The sequence below is a fragment of the Gopherus flavomarginatus genome, unplaced genomic scaffold, assembly GCF_025201925.1.
Source record: "Gopherus flavomarginatus isolate rGopFla2 unplaced genomic scaffold, rGopFla2.mat.asm mat_scaffold_35_arrow_ctg1, whole genome shotgun sequence".
NCBI classification, from domain to species: domain Eukaryota; kingdom Metazoa; phylum Chordata; order Testudines; family Testudinidae; genus Gopherus; species Gopherus flavomarginatus.
This window is the reverse complement of record NW_026115064.1, coordinates 3,740,922-3,758,910: the sequence shown is the minus strand read 5'-3', so window position 1 is coordinate 3,758,910 and position 17,989 is coordinate 3,740,922.

Here is a 17,989-nt window from a genome sequence, read left to right as displayed (position 1 = left end):
CCTCAGGAGAAAACCAGCAAATTCTCAAGTGCCCAACTTTCCCCCAGAAATGTGCATCTTGCACTGTCCAGCACGCTACTGAACGACCCAAGCTCATATGAAGTCTGTCATTTCATCAGCGGAAAATGACATGCACCAGCTTGTTATCCCAAACAGAGTTTCCAACACACTTCAATCCACACATACTGGTTAGATGAACAATAAACCAAGATTGTTAACTACCAAAAACTAAAACTAGGCCCAGTCCATGAAAGGGGCACTCCCAGGAGAGACTGTATAAATGCTGGAACATGAAACACCTTTGTAAACCTGAGACAGCTGCCTTGGGGACAATGACAGGGAGAATCCCCCAAAGTGACTCCTTTGTTTCTGCTCTTCTCTGGCCTCCGATTGTTCCTTCCAACGTGGAGTACTTTGCACTTGTCTCTACTGAATTTGATCCTATTTACTTCAGATCATTTCTCCCGTTTGTCCAGATCATTTTGAATTTTAATCCAATCCTCCAAAGCACTTACAACCCCTCCCAGCTTGGTGTTGTCCGCAAACTTGATACGTGTAAGAGAGAGACTGTTACCGGGAGGGTTTCCCCATGTGTCAGAGGGTTACACCCTGGTGGGAGGGGGCTAGGCCTGTACTGGAATAAGGTCACTCTGTGCTTCACAGTGTGCTAGAACCTAGAATGTGCATTAGCAGGGGAAAAGCTGGAGGGAATCGGCTTGGGGAATGGACAAAAGCCTAGTCTGAATTCTCACACCTTGCCCTTTTCACCCCGGCAGGCCAGAGAATAACATCCATGTTTCGCTGCAGATCATCTCGTCCTCCCAGGGGCAAGGAAATGGCTGCAATGGAGCTGGCTCAGGTAAGAGATTATCAGGGTGGCGGGCTCTGCTTGGAGGTTGAGGAGCAGTAAATGCATAAGAGGGTGGGAATTGCTAGAGGTGGTGGGAAGCAGGAAATATCTCGGGTGGAGAAAGGGAGGGGACAGCATGTGAGAAACCTGCTGAGACTTGTGTAGTGTAAGGCGTGATGGGTTGTCACCCCCAGGAGGCAGTTTGTGGAGCTTCTGGGAACTGCTGTGTCCTCTAACCCTCACGCTGGGCTGGCCCTTCTCACACTGCTTTGCTGGAGATTTCGCCAGCCTCTCCAGGGCCTGTTATCACCCAACACAACAGCAGGTGGCGCCATGCAGCCAACTAAGCTACCTGAGTGCGTTACCTAAGCCACTCAAGGACAGATAGAAGACAAGAGCCAATTTCCCACTCCCCAACCTTGCACACTTGCTGTAGTATAAATCCAGAATGATACCATCTTATAGTGCACAGGGATCTCTATAATGCAAGCTCATTAATGTAGTTCCCCTTCCCCTCGATATGGGACAGATGTGCACAACAAGCTGAGATTTTCCCCAGACACTTCACTCAAAATACGCTGGTTAAGATAAAGCATCAAACAAGTTTATTATCTGCAGAAAGATAGATTAAGTGATTATAAGTGATAACAAACAGATCAAAGCAGATTATTTAGCAAATAACCAAAACTCAGACTAAGCCTAACATACTAGATGGATAGAATTTGAATTAGCAATTTCTCACCCTGACTGATGGTACAAGCAGTCCCCCAAGTTTCCATACACAAGCTAGAAATCTCTTGATCCTGGGAGCAGCACTTCCCCCACATCCGTTTTTGTTTCTCAGGTGTTTCCAGAAGTTCTCTTCTGTGGAGAATGAGGCCAAGAGATGATGTCACACCCCACCTTATGTAGCTTTTCCATATGGTGGGAACCTTTTGTTCCAAACTCAGTTCCTAGTCCAGTTTGTGGAAAAATACAGGTACTAAAATGGAGTTTAGTGTCATGTGGTCTGGTCACAGGCCCTGCTGAGTCATAGTAGACATGACTCATAGGCTGGCTGAAACATTCACAGGAAGGCTAAGCTCTTCCACAGTCCATTGTCTTTGTTGAGCCATCAGGACTGTCTGGCTTCTTCATTGTTGTACCTGAAAGGCTCATTGTGAGTGTTACCCAGAGTAAGCACATTTGAAATACAGATCCAGAGTCAATATCCATAACTTCAGATACGAACATGATATGTGCACACAAATAGGATAATCATATTCAGCAAATCAGAAATTTTCCAGTGACACCACACATGATGCATCTTCTACAAAATAGGTCATAATTATGTCCTAATCATATTATAATCATACCACTATGATGAATATGGGGGTGTAGTGTCAGATAGGTCCTAATTTCAAGGCACAGGAGTTGGGAATGGAACTTCCCCTCTTTGTGGAACAGGAAATAACCCTCCAGCCAGGGCTGGGACAACTTCCCAGACTCTCAGTGATGGAGCCTGAATCTACTGACATTTCATTAATTACCACCAACCCCAATCTTTGTGGCAACTGTAAACTTTATCAGTGATGATTTTGTACTCTCTTCTAAGTCATGGATAAGAATGTTAAATAGCACAGGGCCAAGAACCAATCCCTGCAGGAACCTGCTAGAAAGAAATCCACTCGATCATGGTTCCCCATTTACTATCAGAGTTTTTAATCTATTTAATGTATGCCGTGTTTATTTTGTATCATTCTAGTTTTTTTTAGTAAAAATATTTTGCTAATCAAGTCATGTCCCTTACGGAAGTTTAGGTATATTACATCAATACTATTAGCTGCAACCAAACTTTTGATCTCATCCAATAAGGATATCCCATTAGTTTGATAGGCTCTATTTTCTCTAAACCTTTGTTAATGGGCACTACAATTCTGACCTTCTAACTTCTATTCTTTATGATTGACTTCCCCTTTCTTCCATATATTTTATTTGGAGAGTGCTTGGATTCCTACCAGGGAGCCACTATCAGGGTCCAGAGACAGCCCCATCTCCTATATTAAGCTCTGGCTAGTAGCTATGTGATAAATGTGAAGACGCTGCTTCTGTCTGTCAGATGGGAGACACAAAGGTTCTCTCTTTCTACCCTCTGATGCCTCCTGGCTGCTGTAAGCAAGGTGGGGTGGGACTCTGTTAACATGTGCCTCCCGGAACTTCCATTTCCCTGGTGCTGCTGTTCCGTGAATAGTGGGGTTGTGAGTGGATCAGCAGGTACTGAATATTGGACTCCTGCTCTTTCAGGGGCCGGTGACCTTCGAGGAGGTGTCTGTGTATTTCTCCAGGGAAGAGGGGACTCTGCTGGACCCCACTCAGAGAGCCCTCTACAGAGATGTCATGCAGGGGAACTATGAGACGCTGGTCTTGCTGGGTAAGGATTCCTATCCCTTCTGTTCTTGGAAGGGGAAATGAAGAGTGAAGGTTCATGCCACCCCCACAAAGCCATCTGTACCCTGTCCTGTTTCAGCATCACCCCAATAGGCCAGTAACATACATACTACCAGAGACCCTCCTCTGCTGCAGAACACTTTGGGAACAGAGCACAGGAGCAGCATCACACAATGTCAAATATCTCCTCTTTACTCAAGTAAAACTGGGGTTAGGTCCAGCATAATGAACAGAAGCTTCCTACCCCCAGCCTTCTCTCAAACCCTGAGCCTTCTCTACCCAAACCAGAATGTGCTTGGGGTGTAACAAGCAGGCGGCTGGAGTCAGAGCTGCCAGTCCAGGGTTACTTATCATACAGACACTCAGTGCGTCCTTGAACGCTGGCTGGGAGTATCCAGACAGGGGAGCTCCAGCAGCAGAACACTGAATCTCACCCAGGATTACAGATGACACAACTCCTCGCCGATCTGGATTGCACCCCAGCATGTGAAAATGGCCTAGGTTGGTAGTGACATTTCTTGAGACATGGAGAGTCTTGCTCCCATATCACCAGGTGTAATAAAAATAACAGGAAAGGCCAAATATGGAAAACTGATTGTTCAGCTTGCTTTTGACCTGCATCATATTTTACAATATATTCCAAATAAGGAAATTAACATGCAACGTATGTGTCATTGTTTGTGGTTTTAAGCTGTAAAAGGCTTGTGTGATTTTTAGCTCAGGAACAGTATTCCAATAGCTGTCACCCCCTGCGTGCTTGTAACCAAGAAAAGAGCCTCAGGCTGAGCTGATTCAAATATTAATCCTGTGGTCGTTTTCCACAACAGCCTCAATAGGTCCCTGTGATGGAATGTAAGGCTACATCTAGACTACCCACCGTATCGGCAGGTTAAAATCGATTGCTCGGGGATCGATATATGGCGTCTCATCTAGACACCATATATCGATCCCCGAGCGCGCTTATATCGATTCCGGAACAACACCAACCCCAACGGAGTTGCTGATTTGACAGGGGGAGCCGCGGACATCGATCCCGCGCGGTGAGGATGGGTGAGTAATCCGATCTTAGATATTCGACTTCAGTTACGTTATTCACGTAGCTGAATTTGCGTATCTAAGATCGATTTCCCCCCGTAGTGTAGACCAGCCCTCAATGTCTTCACACCTTCCCCCTGCAGGAGAATGGCTGTTTGACCAGCTGTTTGCCTTGCTGTCTCTGAGGAACTGGTCTGTGGGTGTTCCCCAGAACTGTAAATTTTTCAATAATATCATACTGTAAAATCTCACAAGTTTACATACAGTGTTACTACACATTTTAACAGGAGGATAATATTCAGTAGGTTATGCGTTTTCTAATGATACCTCACAAGCCATACTGGGTACAAAATTGATCATAATTTTCTAGAAGAGTGAACACAGGGCTACAGATTGACACAGTGTCTGTGTGTGTGTTCCCAGCAGATATGTGGGTATTTCAATCCCTCATAAGCACAATGTTTGGCATCTTCAAGGACCTGGGGAACTGGTCCTGGGGATTCACTAGTTTAGCAAGTGTGAGACTGCATGAAATTGTGAGACACTTTGGTATTAATAATAAAATAATATAATCTGATAAAATTGCAATGAATCATGCTAGGTATGCCATGTAAAGTGTCAGTGAAAATGTTATGATTTGCCAAGTATGATAATTTTGTTTCTATGTTTCTATCACCTTTGTATTGTGAGTTACAGATATGTAAGGTATATCTGTATTTCCAGACTTGTGCAGTTTTTCTGGGTGACACCCCCAGACATATTGGCATCAACATTGCCTAGCATGTTTGATGGCCCATTGAGGGTCATCAGCTGTACAATGAACCTATGGACCAAGGGGATACACCTATTGAGTCAGCAAGACATGCCGGGGTTTGCCTGTGTTATGAAACCTCCAAAGCTTTTCCATGCCATGTGCTGTGAAGCTTGTGTTTGGGACATAGGAAGTACAAGCCACATGGCAAAAGGAATATAAAGCGCAGCTGCATCATCTCCATCTTGTCTTCAATCCCCCTTCCTACCTCTGGAGCAACTTCTCTACAAACTGAACCCTGGAACAAAGGACTGAATGACCCATCCAAGCTGTGGATGCGTTCCAGACAGACTTTCAAGCCAGCAACTCACCAATACTGCTAAGAACCTGATATATCCATTTTGGAATGTATCTGACTGCTATTCCATTTAAATTCTTTCTGTCTTTCTTTCTTTTAAACCTTTAGTTTAGATGCTAAAGAATTGTCTGGAAGGATGGAATTTAACTTCATTCTTTCATTTGTTCTTTCTTCTAAACATTTAGTTTAACTGCTAAAGGATTGGCTGGCAGCATGGTATTTTGGATGAGATCCAAACCTGGGTAATGTGGCTAACCTTCTACCCACCCACTTCCTGGATCCAGTTAGGATCACTCTCCTGCTGCCCTCTGGCCATGCTGTATCACAGTGAGCAGAGTTTTTAAATAACCTCTCACTGTACGGGACCTAGTTGCTGATTAGGAGTCAGAGAACTGTCATGCAATAAAGGGGCCGTGTGATTTCTTTTTTCAGAGTCTCGTTAACCAGTGTGTGGGATCAGAATCACAGTTTGTGACTGGTCAGTGAGTTTAACTTCAGCGTTAACCACCAATATGGGGAGCATCTGCTCTCCCTTTTTCAGCCTGCTGTGACCTTGGCATTTTCAGTGAGGACTGCCCCAGGCACACTAGGTCACACTAAGCACTGAAGATAAATTAACAGAATGTTTTTGATGATCAAGTTGTATGAAATCAACTGAACTCCTTTGTTTTCTTTCATCTGAGCGGAGTTTCTGGTTTTCCAACGTGATATGATCTCCCAGCTGGAACAAGGGGAAGAGCCATGGGTCCCAGAGCTCCAGGGTTCAGAGGAAAGAGAGATCCTGAGATCTCCCCGCACAGATGAGGAAACATTATACCAACTCAGAATCTGTAAGTGCCTGAAGGAAACATCTAGGATGCCCTACAAAGCTCTTGGGAAGTCTCTCAGTTCATTATTGTCCATAGCAGGGGTCGCATCCGCAGGGTAAATATAGCTCAAGGCTTCCTCTAGATGCTAGCAGACACCGGGCAGTAGCTTTCTCCCTTCCCCCTGTGAAGTTGGATGGGATGTGAAGGCTGAATTGATCCCCTCCTCTCTCCTGTTGGGGGGAGCTGAGTTCCTGATTTTTATTTGTCCTCTCTCCAGCACTTGTTTTGGTTTGGCCTTCCCCTTTCCATCTCTGTTTGAGGTTTCTGTCTCTATCACAGCAGGTGATGCAATGACGTGTGAGGTTCAGCACAGACCAGAAAAAGAGCAGGGAAACCAGCCAGAGGAAAAAATGGATAAATTTATTTCCTGTCAGGGAACTCAGAAGGTCCTTAAGGAAACCAGAATACAGCAGGAAATCTGCAGGGAAAAGCAAAAAAAATACATGTGCTGAGTGTGGGAAAAACTTTACTTACAGATCAGGCCTTTCTCAACATCAGAGAATCCACACAGGGGAGAGGCCCTGTGAATGCAATGAGTGCGGGAAAACTTTCAGTCACAGCTCGCACCTTATTGGGCATCAGCGAATCCACACACAGGAGGGGTCCTATGAATGCAGTGAGTGCGGGAAAACTTTCAGTCGCAGCTCACACCTTATTCGGCATCAGAGAATCCACACGAGCAAGAAGCCCCGCGAATGCCGTCAGCAGGCCTGCACAACTCGTAAAGTGGTGATGTAGAGAAATCTCTGTATTAACTATCTCTATAAATCTTTATAACGTTGCATTGTGTTATTTTGTATTAAGTATCTTTATCTTTATGACATTGCATCCGGCATGATGTTATTTTGTAATTCATATGACTTGGCATTGTGCCTCTCTATTTTCATACAACTTTGTATTAGATCCCTATATGGAAAATTAGTAGAAAACTTTGTATCAAATGTTATAGCCCCTAAGGATAGTATAGTTAAAGTAAAAGAAAACATGTGCCTTTTTGCTAGAAGTAGAATAAGATCTTCCCCCGCACTCTGTAATCAATTGCTCTATTGACTGAATGAGGTGTGAATGAGTGAGGCTTGGAAGACACCCACCTCCAGACAGCTACAACAGTTGAAGAGGGAATGGGAGCCAGAGCAAAGGACAATACAACTTGTCAAGTGGGCCTGTGTGGCTGAGAACAATGGGGCGAAGCTAGTGCACAGCTCCTTGATTTGTTGCCGCTGCAGACATTCCAGGGTGGTTGAGAGGTTCACCTCTTCCATGCCACCGTCTTTTTTCCCGTCGTAGTAGACACCGTCAGGCCACTCAGCATCCTCTCCCTGGACTGTAAACTGACAAACCTGTAAGTCTCTGGAATAGAAAGGCTTGAGAGAATTAACATGGTACCCTTTAGGCTTTAGTGAGGAATTGGGAAATGCTATGAGGTAGTTTACAGCTCCCAGGCGCTCTTGGACCGTGAATGGCCCTTCCCATGATGCTTCCATCTTATGGGCCTGTTGCGCCTTCAAGACCATAACCTGGTCTCCTACCTTGAAGGACCGATCTCTGGCATGTCTGTCATACCAGGCCTTTTGCTCTTCTTGAGCATCCTTTAGGTTCTCTCTAGCAAGGGCTAAAGAGTGTCGGAGGGTGCTTTGTAGGTTGCTTACAAAGTCCAGAATGTTAGTTCCTGGAGAAGGCGTAAACCCCTCCCATTGCTGCTTCACCAACTGTAATGGCCCCTTAACCTCGTGACCATACACAAGTTCAAATGGTGAAAACCCTAAACTGGGATGTGGTACAGCCCTGTAGGCAAACAGCAACTGCTGCAACACTAGGTCCCAAGTATTGGAGAATTCGTTGATGAATTTTTGTATCATGGCCCCCAAAGTTCCATTGAACCTTTCCACCAGGCCATTGGTTTGATGGTGGTACGGGGTGGCAACCAAGTGATTCACCCCATGAGTTTCCCACAGTTTTTCCATGGTCCCTGCCAGGAAATTAGACCCTGAATCTGTAAGGATGTCAGAGGGCCAACCTACCCTGGCAAAGATGTCTGTTAGGGCCAGGCACACAGTGTTAGCCCTGGTGTTGCCTAGAGCGACTGCTTCTGGCCATCGGGTAGCAAAGTCCACTAAAGTCAGTACGTACTGCTTTCCTCTGGGCGTGTTTTTTGGGAAAGGGCCCAGAATATCCACAGCTACTTGCTGAAATGGGACCTCAATTATGGGGAGTGGCTGGAGAGGGGCCTTGACCTGGTCTTGAGGCTTACCCACTTTTTGGCATACCTCACAAGACCGGACATACTTGGCAACGTCCTTGCCCATCCCCTCCCAGTGGAAGGACTTCCCCAACCGGTCCTTGGTTCTGTTCACCCCAGCATGGCCACTGGGATGATCATGGGCTAAGCTTAAGAGCTTCCCCCGGTACTTAGTTGGAACCACCAACTGTTTTTGCGGCTGCCATTCTTCCCGGTGTCCACCAGAAAGAATTTCCTTGTATAAAAGTCCTTGGTCTATAACAAACCGGGATCGATTAGAAGAGCTGAGAGGCGGTGGGGTGCTCCGTGCCGCCGCCCAAGCTTTCTGAAGGCTGTCATCCGCTTCCTGCTCAGCCTGGAACTGTTCCCTTGAGGCTGGGGTCACCAGTTCTTCCTCAGACTGTGGACTTGGGCTTGGTCCCTCTGGAAGCGATGTAGGTGATGGGGTTGTTTCCGTTGCTGGTGAACCGCTCTCCGCTGGTGCACCTGAGGGTATTTCAGGCTCTGGCTGAGCCTTTTGGGTATGGCTGTCTGTTGCTTCTGCCAGTTTTGGCTCGCTGGCGCCCTCTGGCGTTGAGTTTGAAGATGTAGTTGCACTTGCTGGTGCTGGTTGCTGTTCCAGTTCCGGGCCTGGGACTGGAGATGCTGTGGCTGTTTCAGTGGTAGGCATGGAATCCGGGTCCTCTACCTCTGTCTGGGTCTCTGGTAACACAGACGGGGCCTCTGTGGACGGTTCAGGAACAGGAATGGGTCTGGAAGCTTGCCTGGTTTGGCTACGTGTAACCATTCCCACTCTCTTGGCCCGCCTCACCTGGTTGGCCAAGTCTTCCCCCAGTAGCATGGGGATAGGATAATTGTCATAGACTGCAAAAGTCCACATTCCTGACCAGCCTTTGTACTGGACAGGCAGTTGAGCTGTAGGCAAGTCTACAGCTTGTGACATGAAGGGGTAAATTGTAACTTTGGCCTTTGGGTTGATGAATTTGGGGTCAACGAAGGATTGGTGGATAGCTGACACTTGTGCCCCCGTGTCTCTCCACGCAGTAACCTTCTTTCCGCCCACTCTCAAATTTTCCCTTCGCTCCAAGGGTATTTGAGAGGCATCCGGGCCTGGGGATCTTTGGTGTGATGGTGGTGTAATGAATTGCACTCGCATGGTGTTCTTGGGACACTTGGCCTTGATATGTCCCAGTTCATTACACTTAAAGCATCTTCCATCTGATGGGTCACTGGGCAGAGGTGAGTTACTGGAGACTGGTGAGGTTGAAGGGTAGGGTGTCTGTGGCTTTACTTGGGTGGTATGTGGGGTCTTTGGCTGTCCTCGGTTGTAGGGTTTATGGTCTGTGTGCCCCCTGTTCGTTCCCCTTGACAGTAGCTTTCTTGCTTTCTGCCAGTTCCATCCATTTGGCTCCAATCTCCCCCGCCTCAGCGATATTCTTGGGGTTTCCATCTTGTATGTACCGCGTGATGTTTTCAGGAACACCATCCAAGAACTGCTCCATTTGTATGAGGAGGTTCAGTTCTTCCAAGGTTTGAATGTTGTTTCCTGTTAGCCAGGCCACATAGTTTTTTGCAATGTAGTAGGCGTGTTTGGGAAATGACACCTCTGGTTTCCACTTTTGGGTTCTGAAGCGCCGACGGGCATGATCTGGGGTTATCCCCATCCTGTATCTGGCCTTGGTTAGAAAAAGTTTATAGTCATTCATTTGGTGCTTAGGCATTTCAGCTGCCACCTCTGCTAAAGGTCCACTGAGCTGTGACCTCAATTCTACCATGTACTGGTCTTCGGGAATGCTGTACCCAAGACAGGCTCTTTCAAAATTTTCCAAGAAGGCCTCGGTGTCATCACCTGCCTTGTAGGTGGGAAATTTCCTGTGCTGTGGAGCAATAATTGGCGCCGGGTTGTTAGGGTTGGCTGGCACATGCAGCCCAGCTTTTGCCAACTCCAGTTCATGTTTTCTCTGTTTTTCCTTCTCTTCATTCTCTTTTTGTTGTTTTTCCATTTCTTTTTGGTGCTTTTCCATTTCTCGGCGGTGGGCCAACTCTTCTTCTGCTTGTTTCCTTCGGTAGGCCACCTCTTCTTCTTCTAGTTTTCTTTTGTGTGCTGCCTCCTTGGCTGCCTCTTTGGCTGCCTGTTCTCTTTGGTAGGCTGCCTCTTTGATCTGTTCTTCTCTTTCTTTCATCTCCATCTCTTTTTGTTTTATTTCCAGTTGTCGCCTGTGTTCAGCTTCTTTGATTTGTTCTTCGGCGTCGATTTTTGCCTTAGAAGTCATGGTTCCTGTTTTCTTGTGTTGGGGTGCCCTCCGGTGTTTATCTTCTGAACTGCAGGTTCTCTGTTGCCTCCTGAAGTCTGCCTAGCAACAGTGCCTTTAGCTAATTTTCCTTTTCTCTCTCTAGCTAATGTTCAATGAAGGGAAACCAGAAAAACCACTTTATTTGCATGCTTATAAGTGCTGGTACTTGCCTCCTAATGGGAGGGCTATTGCATGACAAAAGACCCTTAACATGCAAGCCACAAACTGCGAGAGAGAGCAGAAAAAAAAATTCTCTCTGGTTCCCTTTTAAAACCAACTGCTTCTCTCTGCTAAAAAGCCCTTAGCAGAGAAAAGAAAAATATAATATTTCTACTGGCTTCTGGATTCTGTCTATCTCCCACCAGCTGCCACTCATGTAATAACCTTAGTCCCAGATTTGGACCTTAGCGTCCAAGATATGGGGTTTAGCATGAAAACCTCCAAGCTTAGTTACCAGCTTGGACCTGGTACTTGCTGCCACCACCCAAAAATTTAGAGTGTTTTGGGGCACTCTGGTCCCCCTGAAAAACCTTCCCTGGGGACCCCAAGACCCAAATCCCTTGAGTCTCACAACAAAGGGAAATAATCCTTTTTCCCTTCCCCCCTCCAGGTGCTCCTGGAGAGATACACAGACACAAGCTCTGTGAATCCAAACAGAGTGAATCTCCCTCTCTGTTCCCAATCCTGGAAACAAAAAGTACTTTCCTATTCCCCCAGAGGGAATGCAAAAATCAGGCTAGCAATACAACACACAGATCTCCCCGATTCCTTCCTCCCACCAATTCCCTGGTGAGTACAGACTCAATTTCCCTGAAGTAAAGAAAACTCCAACAGGTCTTAAAAGAAAGCTTTATATAAAAAGAAAGAAAAATAAGTACAAATGTTCTCTCTGTATTAAGATGATACAACACAGGGTCAATTGCTTAAAAGAATATTGAATAAACAGCCTTATTCCAAAAGAATACAAATCAAAGCACTCCAGCACTTATATTCATGCAAATACCAAAGAAAAGAAACCATATAACTTACTATCTGATCTCTTTGTCCTTACACTTAGAAACAGAAGACTAGAAGGTAGAAACTGCTTCTCCAAAGCTCAGAGAAAACAGGCAGCCAGAAAACAAAGACAAAAGACACTCAATTCCCTCCACCCAAAGTTGAAAAAATCCGGTTTCCTGATTGGTCCTCTGGTCAGGTGCTTCAGGTGAAAGAGACATTAACCCTTAGCTATCTGTTTATGACAGGGCCCAATAAAGAAGAGCAGACATATTGATGGCCTCAGGGATTAGAAGCAAGCACCTTCTTTAGAAAACACCCTCTTTGAGCAGCATTGGGACAACACCCAGAGAAAAGCAGCACAAAGACCAACGGACGCAGACCCAGATTTTGAATCTGGTCTAGATTTGCATAAGAGGGAAGCTGCTATAAATGCGAGGTGTCTTGCAGAAGGACCCCGGATCTCGTCTTGTCACCATCGGACCATCGATTTGGATCGGTAGAAGCCCGGCTCCACCCCTCCCCCATCTAACTCACCTGGCTAGTGCTGTTAAGGGGAGCAACTAGTTGGTAACAACAGCAAGACGGAGTGTGTTTATGTCTGTGTGTGTGCATGAATGCATGACTGTGATATATATCTCATGTGCATATCATAGAGTATTAATTGATACCTGTATTACTAATAAATGTGGCATTTTGCCTTAATCCCTCTGAAAAGTTCCTGTACAGTACTTTGAGTAAAACAGCGAGGGCCACAATACTCCAAAGAAAACAGCTGAGGACCAAACCCCCCGGCCCTGCGGAAACACCCCCCACTCAGGACCTCCCAGCCTGGCGGAAACACCCCGCCCAGCCCTGCAGAAACAAACCCTCCTTCCCCAGCGCCGCCCCCCTAAAACAACTGTGGATCAAAAAGGAAGGTTGGTGGTGGGGAGGTGTTACTTGATGTTAAATCAACCAGGGACTCCCAGCCAAAGAGGTGGCTGGGAGCCCTCAGGGTTAAATTAAAGGGCCTGGGGCTCTGACGACTGGGGGAACCCGGAGCTTTTCAGGGCTGGGGCAGGGATTTAAAGGTCCCAGAGCTCCTGCTGCTGAGGGGAGCCTGAGCCCTTGAAATCCCAGCCTCACTCCATCCCCTGGAGCTGCCACCAGGATTCAAAGGGCTCTGTGCTGCCTGCAGCCACAGGGATCCCTGAGCCCTTTAAATCTCAGCTGCTGCCGGGATTCAAAGGGCTGTGGGCTGCCCGTGGCGGTGGGGAACCCTGAGACCTTTAAACCTCAGCTGCGGCCGGGAATCTCTGCGAGCAGCCCAGAGCCCTTTGAATCCCAGCCGTGGCTGGCAGGCCGGCTTTAGGAAGTGCGGGGCCCAATTTGAACATTTTTGGTTGGGCACCGCAGGGATGATTGGGGAAAAAAAAGCCTTTCAGTTCTTAACAACCGGTTCCCTATAAAAAGTTCTGCCACAGTATGTATTTTTTGTACCAGTAGGGTTACCATACGTCCGTATTTTACCAGATGGCGATTTAAGAACCAAAAAGGATGACATGTCCGGGAAAGTACAGATGTATGTTAACCCTACCTAAAAGTTCTTTTTTAAAAAGATGGGTCTGAACTAGAAATGAGCTCTGCCACTCCCTTAGGGTGTGCTAGGGTGCACATGTGTGGGTCCCAGCTGCTCCCTGCCCATCTCATTGAAGCAGGTGTGCAGGGTTACTTCCCTCGGAAGTGCAGGGCACCAGTGAACATGGGGCTGGCTGGAGGTGGGGGAGGGGGAGGATGCGAGAGGTAGGGTCTGGCTGCAGGCTGGACAAGGGGTGTGGGGCAGGCTGGAGACAAGAGGTGTGGGGTGGGCTGGCTGGCTTCAGGTAGGGCCACAGGGAGGGTGCGGCATGGGTTGGCAGGGCTGGAGACAAAGGAGTGCGGGACTGGCTGGCTTCAGGCAGCGGAGTGCGGCAGGGGTTGGCTGGAGATGGGTTGGTGCAGGGCTGAAGGCAAGGCAGGGGGTACGGGGTTGGCTGGAGACAGGGCAGGGGGTGCAGGGCTGGTGCGGGCAGGGCAGGCAGTGTGGCAGGGGCTGGCTGGAGACAGGGAAGGGGGTGCAGGGCTGGCTGGAGACAATGGTTGGTGCAGGGCTGAAGGCAAGGCAGGGGGTGTGGGGCTGGCTGGAGATGGGCAGGCTGCAGGCAGGAACTGGTGCAAGCAGGGCAGGAGGTGCGGGGCTCGTGCGGGCAGGGGGTACAGCAGGGGCTGGCTGGGGATGGGCTGGCTGCAGGCAGGGCAGGGGGTGCAGGTATAGGGGGTACAGCCCATCCTCTATGGTGAGTGCCTCCTTCTCCTCTTCCTCCTCCTCCTCCTCCCCCCTCTCCCACTAGGGTAGCAGCAGCAGCCTGGGGCTTGGGGGCTATTTCAAGGGCCCGGGGCACCCCTGCTTCCACTGCCTCAGCTCTGTAAATAGCCGCGGGAACCCTGGGGAAGCGGCGGGGCTCCAGTGGCTATTTAAAGGGCTGGGGAGGCAGAAGCAATGGGAGTCCTGGACTTTTTATATAGCCCCCAGAGCCCCGCAGCTATACCCCAGGGCTCCAGCAGCAGGGCTCTGGTGGCAATTTAAAGGGCCTGGGGTTCCAGCCCCTGCTGGGAGCCCCAGGCCTTTTAAATTGCCCCCTGGGGAAACTGGGCCACCCTGGTACGGCGCACTGGCTTTTGCTGGTACTGGGGCTTGGGTGCGGGGTCCTCTTAGGAGCGAGGCCGATTCAAGGGAATTGGTTAAATTGGCCTAAAGCCAGCCCTGGTGGCTGGGATTTAAAGAGCTCTGAGCTCCCCGCCCACCTGCCCAGAGCCCTATAAATCCTGGCCGCGGCTGAGATTTAAAGAGCTCTGGGCTCCCTGCAGCTGCGGGCAGCTCAGAACCTTTTGAATCCCGGCCGCAGCTGAACTTTAAAGGGGTTTGGATTCCCCGCGGCTACGGGCAGCCCAGAGCCCTTTAATTCCCGGCTGCGGGACGCACAGTGAGACTTCACGGGCCGCACGTTGCCCGTAGGCCATATGTTGTGCAGGCCTGGCATGGAGGGGCAAAATAGGTAAGAAATTTCCGTGGCCTGTCACTAGCAAATAGTAGCCACCATGGATCCTGCCAGAGGTGGCTACATCTTATTACTGTGGGAAGCAACCCTTCACAGAGACCATTTGTCTTGTAGTTTGTGATACTTCTCAAGACATGCTGCACTCAGAGTGACCCCCTCATCCTGTGCCAGCTGGAGAAAAGAAAAGGGGCCAGCCAATTCTCCCACTACCAGCTGCGAACCACTGATCCCCAAACAGGGGGAGGCCTCTGGCTTTGATGTGTATTAAATGTCACGCTGGTCTCTTTCTTTGGCAAATATCTAACAGAGCTAAAAGAGGGAACAAACGATCCTCAAGGGAGAGGGGAAAGACAATCACTGGGAAATTTAATCCCCTGCAACATCCAGAATGGAGAGCGACTCAGGGCAACAGGTTCCCCCGAAGGAAGAAGTTTTTGGGATTTAGAAACATAAGGAACAGCACAAAACTTGAGAGGATTGTTAATTGACATTTGATAATGACACAGAGGGAAAACCTGAGCTTTCAGATCAGTGTTCAGAAATGAAAGACAAAGGGTGGAAATCAGAGATTTTGGATCCATTTTGCAAATTCTAGAGAGGAAAGTGGAAAATCAGAGGGATTTTATGTCAGTTGTTGATAGGAGGTAAAATCTGAGTGTTTCACATGAATAGTTGATAAATGAATAAAGAGGAAATGGGCAACATTTGCAAACATTTTGTGTTCAATAATCTGAGAAAAGGTGTAAATCTGAGATTTTCTTATTATTTTATAATTAGAGACAGGAAAATCTCAGGGCATATTCGATTAGAAATAGACAACTAGAGAGAAGTGGGGCAAATGTTTAGGTTATTTTATTTGAATCTTTGAGATTTGCAAAGAAATTGTGTCACAAACTGCATATTTGATAACATGAGAGGAAAACACCAAGATCTGAGGGGAGAGAGTCACTTTCCTGTCAGGGCCCAGTGCTCCCTCCCCCTCCCCCTCCGGGGTCTCTCACTCACTGGGGGCTCCAGGCGGGGCTGGTGCGGTCAGAGCCTGGCGCTGCCTAGGGGGCAGGTCTCAGCTTTAGAAAGGCCCCCCCCCCGGCCAGGATAGGAATGTGCTACTGGTAGCAGCCTGGGGCTGGACCCTCTCTATGGGGGACACTTGCTCCCCCCTCCCCTTCCTGGCCCTTCCCACGCCCTGTTGCCAGCAGAGAGTGGCCCCCCCAGCCCAGCCCAGAGGTGTCCCTGTCTCAGGCCCCCCCCAGCCTCTGCCCAGTTCAGAAATCACTCGGAGGAACCATTTCCCACCTACACAAGGACAAATCACTGCAGGTGAAAATGGGGGGAAACACCCCAAACCTGAGATTTGAACTGGCCATTGGCAAAGGGGAGAGAAAATGGGGCACAATGGGGGGAGGGGAACAGGGAACTTCTCAGGGGTTTGAGGGAAGGGGGTGTCAGCCTGGATGTTGCTTGTTGCTCTCTAGGGAAAAAGGGGGCAGGACAGGAGAGGAGGGGGGTCTCCACGGAGGGGGCAGTGGTAATTCCGAGGGGATCTCAGCCCTCCCTTTTTCTCCCCGCTCTTCAGGGGTCACCTGCTCTTCTCCCCTCGCCCCCCGGCCATGTTCCCGCTGCACAGACATTTTCCATCCATCCCTTTCCCAGGTCTCCCGCCTCCGCAGCCCCCGCCCGACCCCAAGCAGGGGCTGCTAGGTGTAATGCATGTTCAGTAGGGATTTCTCCCCTACTAATGCTGGGGTGTCCTTCTCCTATAGATTAGTCTACTAATGATCTCATCTTGGTGCCATGTGTGTCAGTTCATTGCCATGGCACTCGTGTGCTTAGACATCTGAGGATGCTCTATAGAAAAGCTCCTTGATTGGGGTGATCCACAGGGAGTAGCTCAAAGCTACAAAGTGCCTGGCCAGGGGCAGGACATTGGCACAGGAAGTGAGGGGTGTGGCAGTGACATCACAAAGGCCTTTTGCAGGACCTCACATTATTGGTCAAAGACTATTGGTGAGCAAGTGGTGACCTCACAGAGAGATCCTGACATCAGTCAGGGGCCAGGGGCTAGGGAAACCTCAGAGACCCCTGTGGCTTTGCTTCAGCAAGTCTCCTTCTCCAGGTCTCTGTCTGAGGACTGAGAGAGTATTCGGGTTCACGGATGTGAGCGCCAGCAGAAACATCTTTCCAGTTTTCTCCTTCCCTTGTAGTGATTTTACTAGAAAACAGCCGTCCCTCTTTAGAAGGTAAGAGCCTCCTGTAGGTGTGAAACCTGTTCAGTCTGATCCATCTGGTGAGAGTTGAATTCTAGGCATGGAAAACATGAGCTTAAGGAGGCAGAATTTTATTCCGCACCTGGAATTTTGTCCCTTAGAATCATGGGGACATTAAGGTTTGTCCTTTGTGTTTCACCTTTTCCTCCATCCACCTGTCCCTCCCTCCTTTCTCTTCATCTCTTCTTTTGTCCTTTCTCCTGTTCCCCTCCCAACACCAGGACGAGTGTGTGCGTGTGTGTTGCGGGGGAGTGCTCTGCAGCTCTCACTGTGGGAGTTCCACCCAAAAATGTGAGGCTGAAATAGTGCTCAGGCAGTCAGGGCTGGATTAACCTTTTGTTGGCCCTGGCACCAAACATATTTGTGGGCCCCAGTGTAGTCACTGTGGGCTCCGAGTGTGGGCCTGGTGGGGCAGTGCCATTGGTGCCTTCGTATATCCGGTACTGAACCTCAGAGACATTTTTCATTTTGATCACACACCTCTCCATGACTATATGCATTGCCATACACAGCTCCCTCAGCCCGCGGGTTTTCTTATTGAGCTGTACACCCATGTGGGTTTACCAGTGTCCACAGTGAGCAGAACTTTCATAGTGACCAAGGAAACTCCCCACAGATTTATCTCTTTCCTCATTCAGACCTTCTCTAGCCATGTCTCCAGTACCCCCCCATGTCACCAGTCACTGCATGTGGTCCTAGTCTCAGCTCAAAGTCCTAAAGCCAGCAGACACCTGATCAGTTCTGACAGATCCCTCCCTCAGCCCCCATCCTGCCATGTGAGCAAGCCACCTGCAAACACCATTTCCCCAAAGTGAGGACTTAG